This window comes from Halictus rubicundus, chromosome 7 (genome assembly GCF_050948215.1).
Source record: "Halictus rubicundus isolate RS-2024b chromosome 7, iyHalRubi1_principal, whole genome shotgun sequence".
Classification (NCBI taxonomy): domain Eukaryota; kingdom Metazoa; phylum Arthropoda; class Insecta; order Hymenoptera; family Halictidae; genus Halictus; species Halictus rubicundus.
This window is the reverse complement of record NC_135155.1, coordinates 8,665,580-8,689,595: the sequence shown is the minus strand read 5'-3', so window position 1 is coordinate 8,689,595 and position 24,016 is coordinate 8,665,580. Positions and strand designations below refer to the sequence as shown.

At 44.0% G+C, this 24,016-nt stretch overlaps 1 protein-coding gene across 8 annotated transcripts in view; it reads right to left on the bottom strand.

Moving 5' to 3' along the window:
• Positions 1-24,016, bottom strand: part of Kug (FAT atypical cadherin kugelei) — a 751,012-nt gene that overhangs the window by 94,880 nt on the left and 632,116 nt on the right. The window lies entirely within an intron of this gene.

Below are 24,016 nucleotides of genomic sequence, written 5' to 3'. Positions count from 1 at the left end.
TTAGACGTTGCCGCGTATCGCGTCTGGAATTTTATGACTAGCTTTATGATCTTTATGCAAATTCCCATTTTCGTCGAATTTTTCTCGAGATCCGAAAAAATTTATTTCGTCCATTAAGATATTCCTCGCAACAAAAATAATATAACAACACCACAGAAGTACCATTCAGTTCTTCGTTAAATTACGAGGATCTTCGTTCCCCGAATTTCCATAAAGCTACCGTGGACGTTCATAAAACATTATAATATTGCGACTAGGTGTCACATGAATTTGACAATTAATGACACTTAAGAGGATTGGAGGGATATTGGAGGATAACCGAACCTTTGATATATGTATTCTCTCAGGAGAAACGGTTGGTTTTTATTAAAACTATTCATTCACTCTGCACATATTTTACATACAGTAAAGTCTTGATGTAGACGACATGTTTACACTTTACTCGCGAGGTATACCCCTCATTGAAAGGGACAGGCGAACTAATTGTAATATCGCGTAGCTCCGTTCGCATTGGATCAACACTTTACTGTAGTATTGGTATCTTTTAATGCTCTGTGCATAATCACGTTCCACATTTCACGTTTACGTAAGCTAGATTACTAAAGCGGTTCTGATGGAGCCTTCAGTTCGTTCGAGGGTCAATTTGCCATTAATCATGAAGCCTATCCACTAGGGGCGGACAAGCTTTCTAAAAACTAAATAAATAAATCCAAAAATACAATTTACGTGCACTACGTACAACAGACCGTAGCCATATAATAAATATCAGTGAAAAGTGTACGTTCTGCGTAGCGCATGTTAATAAATGATATGTTCGCAACAGAAGCTTGGCGAAACCAGTGTGTCGCGGCAGGATCGAATCGGCGCGATAATTACGAGCAAATCAGGCTCTACCAGATCGGTTCGGCTCTCGAACGGAATAGGTAAAAATGGCCATGGTATCGAGGAACCTTTTCACCTCGGCGTTCGATATCTCGTGCGCCGGGGGACGCGGGCTGAATGGGAACGGGCCGTTCCGGGGGAGTAATAGAAAAGAAGGCAGGGCGATGGAAAATAAAAAATAAGAGGAACTCGGGCGAGAGTGGGACCGCTATCAGGAGAGCAAGAGAGCGAGAGAGAGAGAGAGAGAGAGAGAGAGAGAGAGAGAGAGAACGAGGCGGTATTACCACCTTGCAAGATAGCTGGCAACAAGGACCGATATGAAATGACGTGCACGTACGTGGCGAGTTGCCAACCGTGCGGCGGATAGCGCAAAAATTGGACTGCATTCCTGGTGTTTACACGTCGAGCACGGTGTTCCGCGTGTCTTCGATCGTTTTTGCGAGATTCCAGGCTGCCCGGGTTTTTTGTCCACGGTGCGCACCGTGAATGGGCGGCCGGTTGGTTTATTACGGTATTAATGTAAAAGATAGGCCCGATATAGGCCCGACAAACAGGGTGGCGGACGAAAAGAGAGAGGGAAGGAGAGAGAGAGAGAGCCGAGGGCTCGATTAATTAGCAATCCCAGATGTTATGTACGGGAGCAGATGTAGATCGTAATCGAGATTACCCCCGATTTGTTCTGTCAGTAATTACATCCTTGGATTTCGCCGCAGCGTCTTCATTAATCCCGATCTTTCGCGTGCTCGCCACCGTTCGCCGATATCGATCCCCGCGGATATACGCGTGTGTGTACGGATGCGCGGGCATGTGTACATCGGTGTCATATCGAGCCGGTTAGTTTGCGATATCGATTAATTTATCAGACCCCGGGCGAAATTCCGCGCAGCGGGAACCCGGTGCGTCGGAGTTCATAATATTTATAGTCCCGTTTCCGTGAAATTCACGGCCGTGGTATCGGTGGGCCTGGTGCCGTCCACTTCTTCTGGAATCGGCACGCCAACCGTGCACTTTTCCTATCGGCAAATTGCTGTCTGATGACTCGATGCCTCTAAAATGTTGTCTGGATACTCCCTGATTCTGTTTCGGTGGGTACACAGTGTGTCCCGAAATTGTACTTCCTCGAAAAGGACGATTCCTCAGGTCATTTGGAGTAACTTTTTCTTTTGCAATGATGTTCTCCGTGGCTTAGTTTAGGAGTTATTAGCGAAAAACACGGGCCAATGAGAGAGTAGTTACAGCTGAGGGTGGCCTGGCCTTGGCAAGGCCGGAATCCGTCCTCTTTTCATCCTAACTTTTCATCCCTTGGATACTCGAGACCATTTCGATACAGGTTTTTGAAAGCTTTCAATGACCAACTCGGGCTAATACAATGGGAGATTAAATTGTTGGAGCGTCACTTACATAGATTAATTTCAGATTGAAACAGTCAATTGTAAGAAAATCTTGCTACAGTGAATTCTTGTTATTTTTTTTTTTTTTTTTTTTTTTGTGGAGTATCGATGCTTGTGAATTGTGAATATACGTTTAGCAACTCTGCGGCCAATGTAAATTCGTCATGTGAATTTTCGATGTATGTCAACAACACGGGTCTTGCCAGCGTCGTGTATCCTCCAGGAGACATACCTGAGTCGTGTTATGCTTACACTCGTGTTGTTCACGATCGGGAATTTAAGTCCATTTTAATCTAGATTTAGAAAGGTTTCATCTAAATTCAAATTGTCTAGCAATCGGTTCAAATAATTAGCTACTTTTGTCAGATTCAACGGGAAGATCAACAAGGAAAATATGTAAAAAAAAGTTAATGCGTGAGAATCCGAACAAATTTAGTCATGGCGGCCATAAAATCGTCGAAAGCGTTCGCCTCGCGAGGGTTTATACCGCGGGTCTCGTACACTTTTTCTGCTGGCAAATTGCAGTTTGATGACTCGATGGCTCTAAAATGCGGCCCGGTGCTCCCCGACTCTCTTCCAATGGACATAAAACTCGTTGTTCTTCTTCCATCGATAACTTTTCATCCACTGAACGCTGGAGACCATTTCGCTCCACGTGCTCGAAATCTTTTGATGGTTAGCCTGGGTTGATAGTTGATTCGGTTATGGCGTAGCTCACGGTCGAGATGTTTCATGTGATCCGTGCTTGCGATAGCGAAACGCTCGTTGATAAATCAATACCGTGAAGCTCGTTATAATGAAATGCGCTTTTTCGGCTGGCAAATTGCTGTCTGATAACTTGATCAAAAGTGGCTTCCCTAGGTTCAAAAGTGTGATGAGACTCCTTGATTAGGTTCTCTTGCATCTATTGAAAGCACGAGACCGTTTTTAACCCAGGCTTTTGATCAAGCGTTTGATCACTAATTTTGGTTGATAGTCGAATCTGTTAGAGCGTAGTTTGTGATAGGGATGTTTGATGTGGTTCGTCCTGTGCTTGCGGTAACCATACGCTTGTTGGTAACTTTAGAAGTAATGTTGAACACGAGGACTACAATTTTAGTTTAACAAGCACAAGTGATTCGTCCGCGGGTCCGGTGTTGACTGTTTGAATGATAGTTGTGTTTTGGTGATCTGAATTTATAAAATGCTTCTGGGTAGGAACGTTTGTGTTCCCATTGATCAATGTAGGACGGTGATGGTGGTATGAGTGTCATGAAATTTTATTTTAAAACACTTATTGGTCAAATTATAAGTTCAAATGTAAATATCATCGCTATTTAAATATTAGTAGTCTAATTTTAAATACTTCACGTTCGAAAATATTTCTAGAAAAATTGATCGGTACGAATCCAAAGAGTTACCAGTAAGATCATTTAATTCGCGGAATATTACATCCACACTATACTTCGGCATTTTTCACGTGGTTACGGTTCGCAGATTTATGCATGTAATTTGAGTCGGTCGTTCGCCCTCCCTATTTGAGCAGTGCAAGCTCTCTTTGAAGCGTGGATATGAATCGCGAAAAAATGATACTTCCAGGCAGAAATACTCGGCGGTGTAGCTCATAGCTTCTGGAAAATTGTCCAGCTTATTGTACCAATTCTGGACGCAGCCACGATGATAGCATCCATCACCAAGAGTTACGCTCTACACGTATTTCTCCGCGAAATGGTGCTTACGTTTTTCCGTTTCACATATTCCCTCTAAAATGGCCGTCATTTACTTTCAACAACTTCCTATTAGTCACGCTGTACGTGCGTGCCGACTTTATTGTCCCTAAGCCGTGAATCTAAACCTTGAGTTGATTACATTCGCCGAGAGATTTATGCGCATTGCTTCGACGACAGCGCTTAGTACTGTTGTTGCTGCTGTACTACCGTCTACCCGGTGATTATGCTCTTTTATAAGCGATCGTAAACACTAAAGTTTCACGTATGTCAGTTTCAACCGTGGCGCTAATTTTTTAGAAATGTGATGTGCAAGGTGTTGATTTTTTCCATGGCATTATCTGTTTTTAATTTAATATGCATCACACGCTTGGCGTCGCGCAAATTCAACTCGCTCACTAAACTCGCTACACTCGCTATATTCACTACACTCGCTACATTCACTGCACTAGCTCGCTACATTCACTACACTCGCTCACTACATTCACTACACTCACTCGCTACATTCACTACACTCGCTCGCTACATTCACTACACTACACTCGCTACATTCACTGCACTAGCTCGCTACATTCACTACACTCGCTCACTACATTCAGTACACTCACTCGCTACATTCACTACACTCGCTCGCTACATTCACTACACTACACTCGCTACACTCACTCGCTACATTCACTACACTCGCTCGCTACATTCACTACACTACACTCGCTACACTCACTCGCTACATTCACTACACTCGCTACACTCACTCGTTACATTCACTACACTCGCTCGCTACATTCATTACACTACACTCACTACACTCACTACACTCACTCGCTACATTCACTACACTCACTACACTCACACGCTACATTCACTACACTCGCTCGCTACATTCGCTACACTACACTCACTCGCTACATTCACTACAATCACTCACTAAACTCTCTAAACTCACTACACTCGCTCACTAAACTCACTACACTCACTAAATTCGGTCGCTACATTCACTACACTCGCTCACTAAACTCACTAAACTCACTACACTCCCTACATTCACTACACTCGCTCACTAAACTCACTAAACTCACTACACTCGCTACATTCACTAAACTCCCTACACTCGCTCGCTACATTCACTATACTTGCTCGGTACATTCACTACATTCGCTCACTGAACTCACTACACTCTCTCGCTACATTCATTACACTCGCTCGCTACATTCACTACATTCTCTCACTACACTGACTACACTCACGACATTCGCTCACGTTGTCTAGAATATTTTTGGCAGCCCCGGCGGGGGGTGCAGGAAAAACTGCGAGAAGTGGGAGATTTCCAGAATAGACTGGAAACAATTTACGGGGAAGTAAGAGCATTTTATAGACTCCTCGGGGCTCGGGCGGTCGGTCGGCGTATAGATATTTCCTAAAATTGTTTTTTAGCCAGGAAATACCGGCGACACGTTCATAAATTCCGAAGAATCCCCAATATTTGGCCCGTGTAATTCCCCGTTCCGCCGAGGTGCCCGCAGCACGGTACCGAGACACGTGTTTTCGGGCCGCAGAAGAGCCGATGTAGACACGTGCTGGGTTTAATAGCGACCAAGTGGGGGGAATATATTAAATTTACTACCGTGAACGCGGCTCAAAGGGGGTGCCGGGGGGAGGGACGTTTACAGCGTCGTATAATAGGATCCCGTCAGTGGCGAACCGGCGGCGGCGGCGCTTATGGCAGTGTCTCCCGGAGGGCGCGATGCTCGATTTTCGTGGCCGAGTTTTTCCCCCGCGAACAACATCGCCGACTTAATTCCTATCGGAAGCGTTACACTGGCGGATCCCTGCCTGGAACTACTTTTTCCGTGTCAGGAGACACTCTCTGTGGAACACGAAAGTTTTCACTGCAAGGGAAAACCAGGGGGGGAGGGGGAGTAATGGAAAAAGTTAAGATCCGAAAGATTTCCCTTGCAAGGTGAAATAAATGCGATGTACACCGCGTACGAAGATCTGTAACTGTTGCCGCGTGGAATACACTTTATCTACCGGAAGCTTATTAACCACCTTCTTCCTGATTTCTTTTCCAGCTGCAGTGATTAGATCTTCTTCATCGTTCATAATTTCCTGCACGGAAAAGGAAATTGATGTCTATTAAATATTTTATCTAATGGATAAATGTGGATGATAGGGAAATCGAATTTTATTTTCGCTTAAGAATAATGACATTATTTAGATTGTAATGAAGCTAACCAATCAAAGAGATCAAAGTAATTCACAAACATTCACAATTTTCTCATTTCAAAATAAAATTTTTGCTTCTCAAGAGCTTCGCTTTAACGATTACAGTGGCGGCAAACGCCAAATGTTTGGAGTGCTAATAGTTGTTATATTGCAAAAACGGTTCGAGCAAATGCTAATACGAGATAATATTTTGGTGAAATTTACATGAGAGGTATTTTTCCGGGAAAAATATTTGACTCGCATATTTTTTGTCGACTATCATCCATATTGAAGGAGTGGGAACAACCCCCAGAGTTTGCAGTGGAAACTGTATTTTTGATACTCTTGGGAACTAGTATTTCGGATATCTAATAACAGCTCGAATATTTTCACCGCCGTAAAAATATCGTGGATCTCTTAAAAAATACCGACACATACAAGTATACATTCAATTCTAGTTTCATATAAGCTTCATAGTCCCGTATATACTTTTTTTTAACATTCTATGAACTGAAATCTATAACGCATAATACTGAAAGTTGCAGATTTATATATTTTTGTTAAACTTAAACTTTTTCGTCGAAAATGAGTTCATAATGTTTCGCGGATGGAATCGATGACATTTTTCAGCAAGCAGATAATCAGTTTCTCGACTTATCGACATCGCAACAGTACCACTCGACGAATCACTGAGCGCTGTGAATTCGCAAATAGGAATTATCCATGCCCGAGTTTAGCACTCGACTGACTGGAGTTCGCAGTTTCCAAATTGTTCAGATTATCCTTAAGAATGATTAAGATCCGCCACGGACAGGTTCCCGGGGCAATTGGCATAAGTGAAAACCATGATCTCTTGATAAGTCTTCTTCGGGGTTTGGAAATTGGGTTTATGCAAAAATCGATCTTCGATAAACTGGCTCTCGAATTCCAATATTTTTAAAAGGTTTTCGAATATTTACAAAAACGCAGAGTATAATTGAAACGGTTTTCAGTTTATTTAGTATTTACGGAACTGTAAAAGTCTAACAGAATAAAATAAATTAAATCTGCACAAATCCACGCAATTTTTCGTTTATTTGAAATTCGGCAAAATATAAGTTCCAAATTTATTTTTCACTCGGAATTTTTCGGGAAATATATAAAACGTCCATTGAACGATTAATCAATTTTGTAGCTCCGGTTGATTTTTGTTTAACTCGAAAGTTAGAACAGGTAGCTTGAGGTGCAAAAATCAATGTCGAGCACGACACAGGATCGGAAAAGATGAACCAGTGTTCTTCAAAGCCAAGAAAAATTGAATTATCAGCCTAGACTTTATCGCCCGCAAGTAGATTGCAGAGCAAGGGGTTAACTCGGAGAAATCAGCACAGGGCTCGACCCTGCTTATAGCTGACAAGCGGACGTATGGTTCAGCTGGAGGGATCGTCATTAGTTTCGGCCAATTTGACGAAATCGCGTTTCTAAACGAGCCGACGCGCAAATTCGACGAGCGTGTCGTAAAGCATTAGCGACGCAGTGCCGTTTGAACGTTTCGTTGGGATCGAAAGCGATCTACATGCAGAGTCTGTGGGCCGCATCCGTTGCGGTGTGAGCCAGGATCATGGCCTGTTCGAAGCATAATCTGCTGGGCCAGCGACGGAAACGCGAGCGCGAGGTCGCCGATCGACCGTGAAGCGTGGAAAATATTTAATAACCGCGAGCACGCGGCACGCATCGATAACTTCCTCAGTCCTACGGTCCGTTGCTCCGCTGAGAAACTATCTCTCCGTCTATTAGAACGACACATAATACCGCGGCCAGATCCTTCGGTCTACGATCGAGTCTATCGATCCTCCGATCCGCGTTCGATTGGCCGACAACGCGGAAAACCTCGAGGCCGGCAATCGGATGCAGGAAGACGAGACAATTATTCATGTACGATAATACTGGGTGTCTACGAGTATCCTCTGCGATCGTAATGACATGCATTTGTTGTCTAGACCCCAGGGACAGGGTGTGTTGAATGTTTGTATGTTTTCTTTTTAAGAAAATGTAAAAATCAACACAGCATTTCGATATTCTTCACTCTTACGCTTAGGCTCTGGGGGGAACGGTCGACGTAGGTGCTCAGCGTCACCACCAGAGTTGCCGGATCAAGACTTGTCCCCACACTCGTTTCGTCTCTGTGGATGGGTGAGGAAATTTAAAACAGTGGATAAAAGAGCTGATTGAAGAAAAAAGAAATTTCTGTGTGGTTCCTTGCGAAATCTCTTACATTACATAAAAATCGCGGTTACCAATCACAATACGCTCAACAAGATTACAATTTTTATCAAGAAATATTTTTAACCATTCTTACACCTATGTCTTTTATTCGCCATCGTTGCGCACACAGAGAAATCCTTTGACGAGTCTGCACCACATTTCAACCGAACGTCGCAGTGCGAAAATAAAAGACCCCGTTACAGATAATTAGGCGAAATTAACCGACCGTTACAATAGTCGAGAGAACAAGTAGAAAAAACAGAAGGTAGAGTTCGTGGCTTGTTGAATATGAAATTCAATTTTTCCAGAGTAAATGATTGCCCCGGCCCGCAGAACCTTTTCTCCTCGAGTAATCGCCAAACGATTTCACACAATTATACAAACAACGTAACAACGGTGAAACTTTTCGTTTTACACTTTTACCGAGCGACCGTGCAAGCATGGCGTGAAAAAAACTAATTTCTCATTCGAGGAACGGGCCGGTAGCGAGTGAACAAAAGCTTTCGATCGCACGAGGAGCAAAAGGGAGCTTGAAAGGGAGAGGGAGGGGAGGGGGCGGTTAAATCAGCTTTTGAAGATCCGCAAGCACTGGCAACGTTAGCGGCGACCGTTCGGTCAGCGACGAGCTTCAATTTTTCGAACTTTTATCCGCGGGCCGCACCGCGCCGGTGAAAGCGCTTTCTGGGTCAATAGCTGCTGAAACAAGATCATCGGGAGTTCGAATAAATACCGCGAGCTAAAGACCAACAGAAACAGAAGAAAAACTGGTATCCCGTTACCGGTCGAGAGCTAAAGTGCACTGACAACTCAAACGCAGCCCGAGCTGTTTGGTTTCCTTTTTACAGTTGAAAATTCGTCCAATCTAATTACGGCCGCACGGCGAGTCGTCATTCTACCGAGCGGTTTCAGAATGATTCGTCATCGAGGCGAGCCCAAAAATCGGTACTCTTCTCTTCGCAAATCGACGGCATAAGCCCCCGAATATATCTTGCTTCTGAAAAGTCTTTTGGCATTTTTGCTATTAATTCTGACGCAGATCATACGGCGATAAGGTTGTCCCAAAAGTTTCTTTCGCAATGTGTACGTTTAACACTTTGACTGCCAAACTAGAAATCTCAAAAATTCCATAAAATCAAAGTAAGTTATTTCATGAAATCAGAATTGAATAAAATTAAATGTATGATTTCGAGTGGTCCTCGAACTTTCTTGCATTTTACAGATCCTAATTAAATTTGGTACAATGGATATATTAACGTAAAAATTCATTTTAAAACATGGACAAATATTTCCGTCACCCACATATGGGTGACGTGGCAGTCAACGCGTTAATATCGTCAAATAACACAATGGGTCACTTAATTTGCTTTCCCGGAAAACTAAATTGAATCTGCAAGGTTTGCATTAACGGGAACCGAAACGAACTTTTGGAACAGTCTAATACTTAACCGATTAACGTTCCCCGGCTAGCGCGGACCTAGTTTCTCGCCCGACATTGTTGAAATGAAAATAGCTTCGAATAAAACAACTGTTCCCAGCCGTGGTGGTTGCCGTTTCTAGAAAGACCTCGGAGGGTTAAAAAGGCGTTAAGAGGTTCTCGGATCGGCAAGTCGAGCATGAGAACGATCAGGGTGTTCGGAGGAGTCGCAAAAATCCCAGCCGGGCTGTGACCTATCCCGTTTCATAAACGGCCTGATGCCATTCGACGTCCGAGAGCTTCACGGAGGAGTTACAGAATTCGTTTTCGCGAGGCTTTGAGCCTTTGTTCGAATAACGATGCCTCCACTTGGCGGAAGCACGCCGGCGAACCGATCGATGGGCTTTCGAACGGAAAACGCGCAATCTTATAGTCGAACCTACCCCTCGTGGCTTCTGTTCCGAACTGCCAGGCCACCCCCTAACCCCCCGGCATCGCAGCGGTTGAATCGGCTTCTTGCCCCCTCCTCCTCCTCCTCCTCCTCCTCCTCCACCCCCTCCCACGTACCCCTTTTCATTCTTTTATCGAATTCTATCTGTCTCCATCCACCTCATTTTCTCTCTGACATTCTTCGAGTCCCTGCCCGGGGAACTATGGCCGATCGTTAACCCAGATTCAACCCCCCGACACTTTAGACGTTTCCTCGCTGCCAATGGCCGCCCCGCGAGAGAGAGAAAGAATGTGGATGTCTTGATCGCGAGGTTTCCGCTCGGACCGTAGGACTGTGGAAGCTTCTTGGTCAGATCGGTCTTTTCTTGCCGATGAATCGGCTGCACGGTCCCAATCGGCAGGAGGGTCTCGGTAAATATAGATCAGGTTAGCTTGTCTACGGAAATGGAGTTTTTGAAGAAGAACGATTTCATTGCTTGGGGGTGGACGTAGAATATTTCTCTCGGGGGGGGGGGGGGTTTATCGAGTTTGCCCTGTAATGCAAGTCCGAGGCGAGAGTTAAAGCGAGTGGGTTGACTCTGGCAAGAGATTTCGACGAATCTGTGACTTCACCTTTCAAGATTTTTGCTTTGTAGTAGTTCCACGGAATCGTTTTCTTTTGTTTGTTTTTTGGTACAGTCTGTTAACGTATATCATTTGCGAAGGTTTTGCGGTGGTGCATTCTGAGGTTAAATAAGAATTAAACGAAGCAGATGTTTTCATTGTACGATTTAATGTATCTGTGAACCTTGCGTTGAACTGCTGTCTATTTTCTTGGTTTTCTGGTATATGTGGTACATACAATACTCTCTAAAGTCAAGATTTTATTCATTCGTAACGTGACACCAGAGTGAAGTAAAGTAGATTGCTCGCGCTGTTCAACTTCGAGGGATCTGTCGCTTCCCATTCAACAAATTTTATTTTTCGGTAGTTTCACGAAATCCTATTTTCTTGATTTTCCAGCACAGTTGGACGTACAGTATTTTCTTGAAATAGAGGTTTATTAATTTTGCACCGAATCTACGGCATGACTTCGAAATTCTGAGGTCTTCCTACTCACTGTTTTGTATTTATTTAATTGACTGTCTGGTTCTCTAAAGGAACAAACAAAATTCTTCCACGTTAAAGCTTTATTAGCTTTGTACCATAAATTGAGATACGGTCTACATCGATAGGATTACTGTCGTATGGATCTACCCACTTATTAAGGATTTCTGCCCACCTGGAGGCACGAACAATATGAAAGAACAATATGAAATAAGACGAAACAGTAGTAAAACAGAATTAAACTTTGCTGGAGAGCTATACAGAATCTCCAAGCATTAACAGCGAAGAGCTCGTCGTGCAGGAGCACCGATAATATTTTAATCAAGCGAAAAATTAAATTACCATTTTTCACTTTAGAAAGATTCGTCGCTAACGAGGTTAATGCCATGGCAACGTCTGCCGCCATTTATAAGAAACGGTCTCCCGAATGCGCGGTTGGCAATAGCTTTGGGTGGCGAAAGCTTCTTACGCACGATAAGGCGATTGGTTTCTCCGCTGCATTGATTAAAGTACAAAGAGGAAAATTAAAAGGGTGTGCAAATTGCCCGCCGGATCGATGCCGCAAGACCAATATGGCCGGGGAATGCGTAATTCGAAACGATTTGTTCCGCAGTGTTCTTGCTCTTTTCAAGTCCGAAAGGTAATGCGATCTTTGAGAATTCCTTAACACGTTGACTGCCATGTCATCCATTATTTTCCTATAACACTATGAATGTCAAACTAGAGACCTCAAAAATTCCATAAAGTCAAACTAAGTTATTTAATGAAATAAAAATTGAAAAAAAAGTTAAATGTATGATATTGAGTGGTCCTCGAACTTTCTTGCATTTTACAGATCCTAATCAAATTTGGTACGATGAATATATCAATGTAAAAATTCATTTTAAAACCTAGACAAATAATTCTAACTTTTTTTTCAATTTTTATTTCATTAAATAACTTAGTTTGACTTTATGGAATTTTTGAGGTGTCTAGTTTGGCATTCATAGTGTTATAGGAAAATAATGGGGACTATTGCAACAATCTCTCGTTGTCCTTTTGCTCTCTAAAGAAAGCCTTACCACTGCACTGTGGACTTTATGTAAAGTTATCGTAGATTCTTTAGATCGTAACAACATTATTAAGAAAGGAATACATTCTTAGGTTAATTCTTTCTCTTATTTCGCAATAAAAAGCCTCGTCTTATATCGGAATGAAATTGTACATATTGACGGTCGCTCGAGCTTATCCCCGCCGCGACGGGTCGCGAATGACCCCAGCATAGCATACGAAGGGTTAAGTCGTGACCTTCGCAGTAGATCAGTGGTAACTTTATTTCACGTCCAGATTTCTTCTACACAAAATTAAAGACTCGGTAATTACTTGCAGGATGAAATAAATACACAGAAAATGGTGGAGATTATTTTCGCAAACGGTGTATGTCGATCTTGTCTGTGAATGATCAACAAATTCAAAAAGAAATGGCCACGAATCAATTTGCACACGTTTCAACGGCTATCCAGCGCGACGTGCAAACAGCCATAACACGATCGCTCAATTGCGTCGGTATTTCTTCGATTTCGCAAATACGGGACCGCAGTAGGAGCGAATAAAAAAAAACAGCGACCATCGAGCAAATAAACGAGCAACGCCCGGTTTCGTGGAATCAAACAAGCGGCCGAGCAAATGGATTTGTTGCGTAACGTCCTAACGTAAACAAGCGAATTCGCGGAAAAGTCTGAGCGGGGTCGGGGCGGAACTTCGAGCCCTTTGTTTACACGAATTCGCGAGTCGGGGAGGGTGGGGAGGAGGAGGAGGAGGAGGAACGTCTTCGACCGCGTTTTAATCGACGAAAGCTTTCCGCACGTGCGATCGAGCACCAAGAGACATTTCTCCTCGGGGCGATTTGAATCGGGCCGTGGTGCGCGAAAGAATCCGCTCGAATCGCTCGCCTATATCGTGGCAATGCTTTTATCCCCGGACCGATTTGCCGGCTGCACTTTCCCGCCCCGCTGTCCCGCTGTCAAATTTTCCGCAAGCCTTTCCCGCGAAAGTAACGGCGACGAACTTGGGAAATCGCGCGTCGAGTTACTTACCTCGAAGGACCGGCGGATGAAAGGGCGCTTTCAGGACCGAGGAACAGGCTTGCGAATGTGTGCGAAGCAGAAGGATCGGGAGGCCCTTTGATCGCACAACGACACTCATTTGCGAAAAGGTCTCGATTTTTCTGCCCGCCTCGACTTTTCCCCTCGCGAAAATGAAAACGCTTTGGTCGGATATTGGGGGGCGTAAATGTTTTCCGAAATTGGTCAGGATGGTCTTCAAAGTGGGATTTATTGAAATAATCGTCCTGGAAGCGGAATCCATTGGCAACCAAAGAGTTATTAGCAGAGACGTATTTATTTTGCAGCCTGAGCAGACAATTTAGGTGGTGTTTAATATTTACTTTCACAACATATTTTCTTCAACGTTTAATTTGTAATAAGATAACTATAATTTTTTTAAAGGCTCCGTTACATTTTTAAAATCATTTCGACTGAAGTGAAAAGAGAAAAATATTTGACAATCCATTATTATGGGTTTTCATGCAAAATAAAAATTGTCTGCCTCAATTGCAAGAGTCGGATGAAATATCTTTCGCTCGTTAATAAGTCCGATATGTTAACATTCTTTCTTTAAATTTCACGACTCGCTTCTGTCAGAAATGCACAAAATCTTCTCACATAAAATAATCTTGTATAATATACAATATTGATATATTTAAACAGAAAACAATTCGACGGTAGATTATAAACTAACAAGTGTGTAAAAATAAGAAAAGAAGAGAAAAGAAAGTGCCGCGCCATGACCTGCGGAGGTTTGCCGAGAAGCGTGATTAAATTTTGTTTCACTTACAATGTAGGAATGTAAGAAACGTCGACACGCAACGAAAATTGCGGAGCGAGGCATTTCGCCGGACGTCGGCGGCGGCGGCATGCGATTCCGTGCTGCTTTTAAAAAATACCATGGTCTTAACTCGCCGAACGTCGGCCCAATAACTGTAACTTTTCGTAAAGAACCGATCGATTGTAACCTCGTTTCCCGTGAAAAAAAGTTCGCCGGTCCGACGCGACGGCGCCATTAATTTCTTACTTTGCACGTCTCTTGCCCGCCTCCAATAACACCGGCCGATCAATAACAATTAATAACGCCGGCAATTAATACTTTCCCGTTATTAGTTCGTTCATTCCGGTCGACACGTTTTTGCGAAACGTTGCACCTCGGAGCACATACTCTCCTTAATTTTGGCTGTATAATCGCCGAACGAAATTTATCACGACGGTAACGCCGCTACGCGCTCTGTTCAAGTGGTTCGTTACGCTCGATTCATTATCTTAATTTACAATAATTTCGTAAACTCTCCCGTCTACCCAGCGGGGACGCGCGCACACTTTTAATCGAATGACGGGCCCGTAATTCGCGAATTCGTTCGGAGAAGATCGGTGTATTCGGGGGCTCGAGTTACGCGAAAGTTCATCACCGTTGTAATTCCGGCGGATCTTTCCGAACCATAGACTTTCAAAAATTTCGAGATAATCGGGGTTTATTAATTTTTGCGGATTCTTTGCAGTTGATGGTTCGACAAAGCTCGCTTTTCGTTGACGGTCCGCTTTCGTTACCCGAACGTTCGAAACGTCGGAAAAATGTCCGCGTTCTGATCGCAATCCGGCCTCGTACTTTGAGCCGGTATGTTCTCTAACCGGAAACGCGGTTGTTCCCCCCTTCGCATACCCTTTCTTTCGGGCCGGTGTTGCTCGGCGGGTCATGTAAATCGGGTTTAACGACCCCGTCGAGTACGCGCATTCTTGAGGATATAATCAATGCCGGCTTCCCTTTCGGAATTTCTGGGACAGTGGCTCGCTCCTCGTTCGCATGTCTTATGAATCGTGAAATTCCCGCGTCGGCAATTTCCTCCATCCGCCATGGAATTATCGGGGAAATAGAAAGAGGAACAGTACGATCGAACCACCGCACCCCGGTAGAAAACAAAACGAGGAAAAGGGAAAAGAGAGAGAGAGTGAGAGAGAGAGAGAGGGGGAAAGAGAAAGAGAGGAACGCTGTAGGCTCGTTGCCGCGCCTTTTGTCTACAATTATAGCGTATTCATCGGGAGCCCGCCGGTTTTATTTTAACGAGTGTACACGCGCCGGTCACCATTTTTTCCAACGGCGTACGTAAACTCATTATTTTCGTCCGCTACCAACAGACAGCTTCATCGTCCTGGAGCACCATCGAACTTTCGTTGTCCGACGTTCGAATTGCACGGATATTGTCAGATTTGTCAATCACTGTCAGAAGGAAATATAATCCAGCTTAAACGGGCCAGCTGTCTCACAGGTGTCTCGTCGCGCTGGGTGTCAAAGGTCTTCGTCGAAACTCAAAAATTGATATCTCCGGTGAACCAAATTTCGTAGGTCAAAAAACTTTGTGTTACTCTGCTAATTTTTCTAAACATGTTTGCACTATTCGTGGAATACACGAAACACTTGTACTATTCATGCGTCAGTTTACGGCTAGGTGAAGAATACGGTCTCACTGTATCTTGGTCCCATCCCGCGCACTTTTGCTATTGGCCAAAGACGATGACGAAGAATAACAATGCAAGCCTGTCATCGTTCCATTTCACTCGGCGTCAATGTGACCGCTGTAGATCTCCGTCGTCGTCGGCTAATAGCAACAATAATAGTGGTAGGGGAGTGAGGGTGGAATGAAAACGTATACACTTTGCGTTGCCATCATCCGGGCACAGTTGGTGGATTATGATACAAGAATTACAAACTATTCGGTAAGTACACAGAGAAAACAAGATAAAAAATACGAAATATCGAAAAGTTCTGCCTCGATCAAATAAATTGCAATCTCCAAGGGGAGATTAAATCTGTAAAGACAGGTCCGAATGGTTTCGTTAAAACTGATCTAATTTTATGGAATTTCGTCTTTGATACTGGATCGATAACACCTATTTAATAAGAACTGTTGTAATATTTTCTACGCGTGAAAAAACTTTGATAGTCCTTTGCGAAGACACAATTAGACGGTTTTTATTTGCCATACGGTCGAACACTTTTCCGACTTTCTAGTTTTACGGTTCCCATAGCAACGTGCAACTGCGCCGACGAGACCCGGACGGATTTGAGCGAATTAACGGAAGTAAAACTAACAGCCGGCGAAATAAGGTCTGCCATCTCATCGGAAGCTCATTCGACCTGTCTTCGTTAAACCTAAATTACTCGGGCACTGTTCTGCGCGGGCCAAGCGCGCAGTACAGAGAGCCACGATTCTCATAAAAATCCTACGTTTCCTCGTTCGCTCTTTAATTAGATCGAACGAACGGTCGTATCGTAGGAATATAAATTATCGTCGATTCTGCTGCTTGTAAGCTCGTTCGTTACCGGGCCCTTGTCGGACCTCCATTTAGAATCCAAAATATCTGCCAGAAAATATTTTGTCAATGAGTTTTTAATTGTTATTCTATTCTCCGGAAATGTATTAATAGTTTTATTATTGCATTAAACGTCTAAATAGAAACTACATGAGTTTCTTTCACTTTATTGATCTTATTCTACATGTTCTCTGTCTTCCTTCTCGATTAATGTCATATCATCTATTTTCCTTCTGATTCTATGTGAAACAAGTGTAAGTGCATGTATTAAGATTGTTTCTAATGTGAGCATTGTGTGCACTGTACAAACTAAAATCATTTTGCTGTGGTAGAGAAAAAATACATCACGATCCTCTTTTAAAGACTTTGAATGAAGCTTGATTGAACAAAATGAAGCTTTGAAATCTTTGTGAAGGTAAAAATGATGTCACTCGATGTTACTTGCGAATCTTGAAAAGCACACGGCCCTAAACCCTTACGAGAAACCCTGAAAAACTGCATTTCAGTGTAATAAATGCATCCAGTGCAACCCGGTAAGCGCACTTAATTATCGGAAAATGGTAGAACGAAGGGGATCGAAGGCTCGGAGAAATCCGAAAGAGGAGGGGGATGATTTTTCCGCTTGTACCGAACGAAAACAGCTCGCTGCTATGAAAATAGCCGTCAGAATGGTTCTCGAGGACGTCGTTACTCCCCTTTAATACGGCAAAGCTTTTCTGTTGACGACGTACAAAATCGGTTAGCAGGAGTTATGTCGGCTGTAGGGTGCCATCAGATCCGCCTTCGTCGTGTACCCTTCGTCTTCTTTGTTCTTTCGTCGCCGATGCCTCCCTTCCCGGCCCCTCATTCTCAACCCCCGAAGCCGAGTCAACCCCGTAAGACGTTATCGTTCACAGTTAGGCAACGAGTTCTCAACCTGGACACGAATATCTCTTCTTCCTCCACCCCCTTTATCTCACTGTCTCCGCCCATTCGCCCCCCTCCACCCCCTCTCTCCTTCTCTCTCGGGGAAAAAAAAATTGCCGACGATGTTTGTCAAGTTTCCCCTTCGTCAATCAATTTTCGAACTCGCTTCCGACGAAACTTTCGGCAAAGGGAAACTATCTCGTAAGTACCACTGAACTCGATTCCCGGAAACGAGTGGGACTTGGAACGATTTCCGGGATCGATACGACGAAGTCCTCTGGCAAATCGGAATGAATTTTCGAGAGTTTTCGCACGGTTCTTTCGTTTTATAGCTTGTTGTTAGACAAGGGGATGCTTTTTGCGTTCGCGGCACGTTTGTGCGAGTCGTGAAACAAATTCCGCAGCGTCTTCGAGGAAAACGTGTCTCTGTTTCCCATCAGCAAAGAAAATTTAAGGAGTGGTTCTCCGCGACAATATGAGACGATATGGAAGAGTAGAAGAATTGTGGTTTCGGCTCCATTTTGTAGTTATTAACGATCAAAGATCCGCCTAAAATGCGGCAACACGACCAACAGAGGTGTACGTTGCTTGGACGTCATAATGGCGCGCGACAGTGACGAATCAAGTGACAATTCCCTTATCTGGCGACTCTGCCGTGGACAACCGATTGCACAGTAATTCTACACGCAAAAGCGAGTCGAAAAGAAAGAATGAAATTTTGTTGTTTGACGCCATGTTCTCGAGAAAATCGAGTTTAAAGATCCGTCGGGTTCGACTAGAGGTGGGAGAAAATTTAGGGGGTGGTTCTCCGTGGCAATATAAGACGAAAATGAAGAGTAGAGAAATTGTGATTACTAAACCTAGAAGTAGAATTAGTTGGTAATGATCAGACGTGTCCGACGGTTCCTAATAGCACTGTCTGTATACGCTGCATTTTCAAACTCGATTTTGTCGAAACGTAAGCTTCTTATATCAATTAATATCAATTAACATCACGGGACTTTTGAAGTCGACGGATTAGTGAAAAAAGATGTTCATTTTTGCCAATAATTTTAAACTTTCCACCACTACACGTGTGCGCTGGATAAATAGCTAATTATTTGATCTGGCTGTCAAAAAATTGCAATTTACTTGGAACGATTGTAACTCTGGATCAAAATGGACCCGGCATGGGTTGCTGTTAGTCCCTGTAATTCTTCATTCTCTTTCAGGATTGCCTAAACATTCCGAATAGTCGAATTGCATTTCGGCCGAGGCCGGTGCGCTCGAATCCGGAAAAATGGAGGATAAAAGTGTGGAACCGGATCGGTCGGCAATTTTCCGCGCAAGGGATGGGATCGATCGGGCTCTTTTCCGGATAAGCGTTCAGAAAATAAAGCGCCCGGTGGAGAGCCGGTATCTGAATGGGCTCGGGAGTAATTGGGTGTAATCGGTGTCGGCGTAATTGGGGTTCCGGGAATGAAGACCGCGGCGGCTGACAGGGGCAAACAAAAAGCAAAGGTGTCAATAACACGGAGCACCGGCCAGAGAATTGGACACAGAGAAAATTGCCTGATTACGGGCCGGAGAGGATCCCCGTGTCTGTTAAGAGTCCGCTCGTTGTACACCGCGCTCGGGTTACGCTGCTCATCAGGCTACAATTACGCTGTCCTCCGGCTGGTGTTCAGCACGTACCGAAATTTTCTTCGTCTTATTGCCGGGCCCGATTTTTCTCGATCCCTCGACTACGTTCTCCAGCCCCCTCGTTCTTCGCGCGAAAATTACTTTAATCTCTGCGCTGCACTCACCGACTTCCGAAATAATAATTCCTGATTCTCGCGAGGAGAATTGAATGCTGATTGCTGACGTCCGCGGTCTGTTTCAATGCGACGAAACGCGAGGTCCTGTAATTACTTTTTAAATTGTTCGCTTGTCTCTGCGTGGAGTTGAAAGACTCGAGAGTTGAGTCTTCGAGAAATGAAGTTTCATTCAGATAATTACGTTCTCTATCGTTAATTAATTACGGGGGATGTGATAATGTATACGGACATGATAAATTTCACGCTAAATTTTTATGTAAAAAATATGTGAACAAATGCACGAATTTAACACATACGCGAATATTTAACATTGACCTCGTGAACAATTTTAATAGTCTCGTGTAAGAACAACATTTTTCGTGGTACAGCCGCAATTATTTTCAGTCGTAGTTGTTTTCATTAAATTCTGTGAGTTTAAGTTGCACAGATTTGAATAAATTATCTGTTTTCTGAACAATAAGTACTTCCATACTCCGTCAGGAGTACATTACGGTTAGTTCGTTAATTTATTATGATCCTTTATTAAAAGCGCGTAGAACTTTATGCTGGGTTACGTTTGTATCAACGAAATTCATGATACCAACATTGAATGAAATTTCATTGCTTCCGCTACGAGTTTGTATAAACTGGGAATTAATTGAATTTCTATTCAATGTCAATAGACATTTCGTGTTGCAATTTTTTGAATATTTTTATACGCTATAGACGTATAAAGGTGGATATACAACATTGCACAATACAACAAAGTAATCTACTATCAACATTGAACATGTTTGCTAGTAACACATATTTACGACGGCCATACGTATTTTGAATTACGCAAATCAAATTAATTTTACATGTGTCCTCATTTAGAACTGTAATGCATAACGCAACATGCAGGAAATTAATCAAGTCTCCGTGTTGCATATTTTTAACGCTCCGTAAAGAGAATATACGGCTTTCAGCACAATGCAGAAATCTGCGATGATGTATGAATATAATTATTACAATTACGAGGCTTTCATTGAAACAAATGGTGATTGGAAACGTGTTAACATTATTAACGGAGACTGTTAAACAAACTACATGATCAAAATGTATCAACAAAATCGCCGTTAAATGCAAAAATCCATCGAGAAAATGTCCGCCACACAATGTGGCAAACAATTTGCAAAAAATGTGTCAACTGTCTTCAAAAAGTGTAGCAAGAAAATTTTCTTCCAAAATTATATCAAGAGCTGCCAAAAAAATGTATCAAAAACATAGTCATAGCAAAAATGTCGTATCGAGACGAGTGCTGTAAATTGTTTCCAGAGAAAGCATCAGGAGAATAACCATAGGTAAAAGTGTCATTTATTTATTGAACACGACAGATATGAGTACCTGGACAAAAGACAAACAGAAAAATAGCCAGGAACGCACGGGGAGCCTCACAATTCTTTCGGAACGGTGACAAAGGAGGCGTCCATTGGTGGCCAGCGCCGCATTTACATTTCCGCGGGAAGGGTTACCGCCGTCGAGTACAGGGGTTTTCCAGGTCGCAGCTAGCAACTTGAAAGGAAAAACTCGTAATGTATGCGGTCACGTGGGGTGCCGGGCATCCGGTGAAAAAGGTCCTTCTTATGGTCGCGTTTTATGCTCGGTACGCGAAACTATCGCCGCCGGAAACGGTGGACGGGCGCGTCGTAAAGATGGAGGACGGCGTTGGCCGCGAAGTGGATAAAGGGGTGGTTTTTCGACCGGATCCCGGAAATCGGTCGAGCCGATTCCATTCCGGTAACGACCGGAGTTTTACGCGCTTTTCATCGACGTCGAACGTATCCCGCCGGTCTCGAGATATTTTCGAGCCCGCGGATCCATTCTGGATCGTTAACTTTTCATGGAATAACAGAAAAGTTCGAGGGATCTTTCCCGTTTCTTGGTCGGTTAAACGAGCAGCCACCTTTGCACGGGATTACACCCGTTTCCCTCTTTCTCCGGTCTACTACTTATTCTTCAAACGAGCCGTTTCGGGAATAATAGCTTCGGTGTCCTCGGTCCTCTTTAAAGGGTTCTCTCTCTTGCAAAGTTAAGGTACGTCATTTAAAAATTCTTTTGGAATTGATTTAGCAACTCTGGTCGGACAGTAATTACTTGTTTCTTGGTACTACGCAGCCCGCAATAAATACACGTTTGAAAATCATATCTTGCTGCTGCAGATGATTCGAAACCTCATGTTGGACTGAAACGGACCAATCAAGATGATTCTTAATCGGTATGGATGTCGTCATCACCGAAAGAAATAATTTATCCTGAAAATTGGCAAAATACTTGATGCGCATGATTCGAAATTCCATATCTTGATTTGGTCTGACCAAAACTGATTCAGCTCTATAGAAATGAGTCTAGACTAGTTTCCTTCAAGTGGACCTACCTGAAACCTAATTAAGAATGATCCAGCTCCCAGTTCTAGAAAAGATAATTCAGATCAAATCGAAGCTGATCTGTGTAGTGCAGACTTCAAGGCTGACCCAGTTGGGTCGAAGTTGATCTAGGCTTAACCGAAGCTATTTCAGGTCCTGTGTACCCAATTGCGACGTAATCAAGGACTGAACCTAGTCTGGGCCTGACCAACACCGCTAAGTAAACGCAAACCTAACTATAGTCTGTTCAGCGAGACGAGGCAGTGCACGCAAACATAGAGCTACTCGAGGTGGGACAGAGTTCAAGTGACGCTTCTCGGATAGTTAACAAAGGACGCTGGTGATTCACTGCCTCGTCTCGTTGAACAGACTAATAAGCTAATTCATTTCGTGCAGGTAAAGTTAGGTTCTCGAGTGACCCTGCTCCAGACCCAAGCGAGGCACTCCGCTCCAAGCAAACCTGATTCGAACCCGGTCGAAGGAATCTTCCAGCTTCCGTTTAGCATGCTAGGGAGCAATAATCTCAGAAGAAAAGGCAAGAACAATTTGATTAACGCTGGGCCGAGGTAAAAATCTGGCGCTAATCAGTGTAGCTCGGTGGAAGCTCGCAGCAATCGGTAGCCCAGGAATATTTCCGGTGAACTCGAGCACGCCACGGCGGGATTCGCACGCGAACGAATCGAGATAGCTGGCTGGTCGTTGAAAAACCCTTAACCCCCGGCATCCGGCAGCATCATCGAGAAACCAGCCCTCCGAGATGCTATCCGCGCGCGTTTCTCGCAGCGGCGTCCGCCATGGTCCGCGGTAAAAACCGCGTCGCAACGTTTCCTCCTACAATTACATAAGTTTCCCGCGACAATGCCCCAAAACCAGTCTTGTAGAACACGTCCCGGCCGGCTCGTCGCGATACGATCTCGGTCGTCTCTCTCCCCCTCGTGCCTGGCTCCCTCTCGGCCCTTTTGATTCCCTTCCCGAGGTTCCAGGCTCCCGAGACAATTGCGCGTGTCCGGCAAAATTACACGAGTGCCGCGATGCCCACGAGTTTCGACCCAGTATCTCTCCCTCTCCCTCTCTCTCTCTCTCTCTCTCTCTCTCTCTCTGTTCGTTTGAACGGTGTCTCTGTCTCTCTGCTCTCCTGGCAGAAGGTGGTACGTGTAGCACGTGTCACGTCAGACGTACGCTATCAATCACACGCGAGAAACACGGTTCTCGGAAGCCCGACATGCTCTCGTGTCCTCTCCATGCCGCAGCCGTGGAATCTCGGCGACGCTCCGTGCTCGGTGGCGTGTATGCACGCGATGCAACCGTGGAAACGGTGCACGGGGTTTACACGCTTCGCTCGCGAAACCGTCGAACCACCAGGCCCTGCCGACGACAGTGTCTTATTACTTAGGGGACCGCGAGGTGGAGGCACGTACACTTCCTGAATGGGAAATGAATCAGGTGCACCAGCGATGAATACCCTCGCTGAGTCGTTCACCTGGCTGCGATTTTTATTGGCTGAAGGCTCTACTAAATTTTCGAGGCATCCGTACCACCGCCTTGGTACCCGTGACGTTTCATAAAATGTGCAATCATACATTCATGGTGGTACTTACAAAGCAACGCACCCTTTTCACTCAGAATTTATATCAGACATACAGTGATTCCTCTATATATGTCGCCAAGGCCTGGATGATAAACGTCGCGGAATTATCCCCACCACCGCGGTGCATACCCCGTCAGGAGCCACGAAGCTCGAGAGGCCTCGGACGCCGAGGAGTGTAAACATAACAGTGTTGTTGACATATACAGGGTCATCCGTTTTTAAACGGCCAAACGTCAACCAGCTATAGAGGACCCGAAATGGAACAACTTTCACCCCTAACACTTTTTTTGATTCGAAGTTATTTCGTTCAGTCTCCACGGCGTGCCCCATGTCAAAAATACCGAGATCCAAAGGTCATACAAAAAAGTTGACTTAATAAAAAAGATGCCCCTATTTGTTTTAAACCAAACAAAGGAAAAATCATGAAGATACATAATTGCAGTCCTAATATATTTAATCTTAAGTGAACGCAAAAAATGACGGGTTTTTGCAATTATCTAAAAATCAAGACCGAATCAAAAAAAGTGTTAGGGGTGAAAGTTGTTTCATTTGGGGTCCTCTA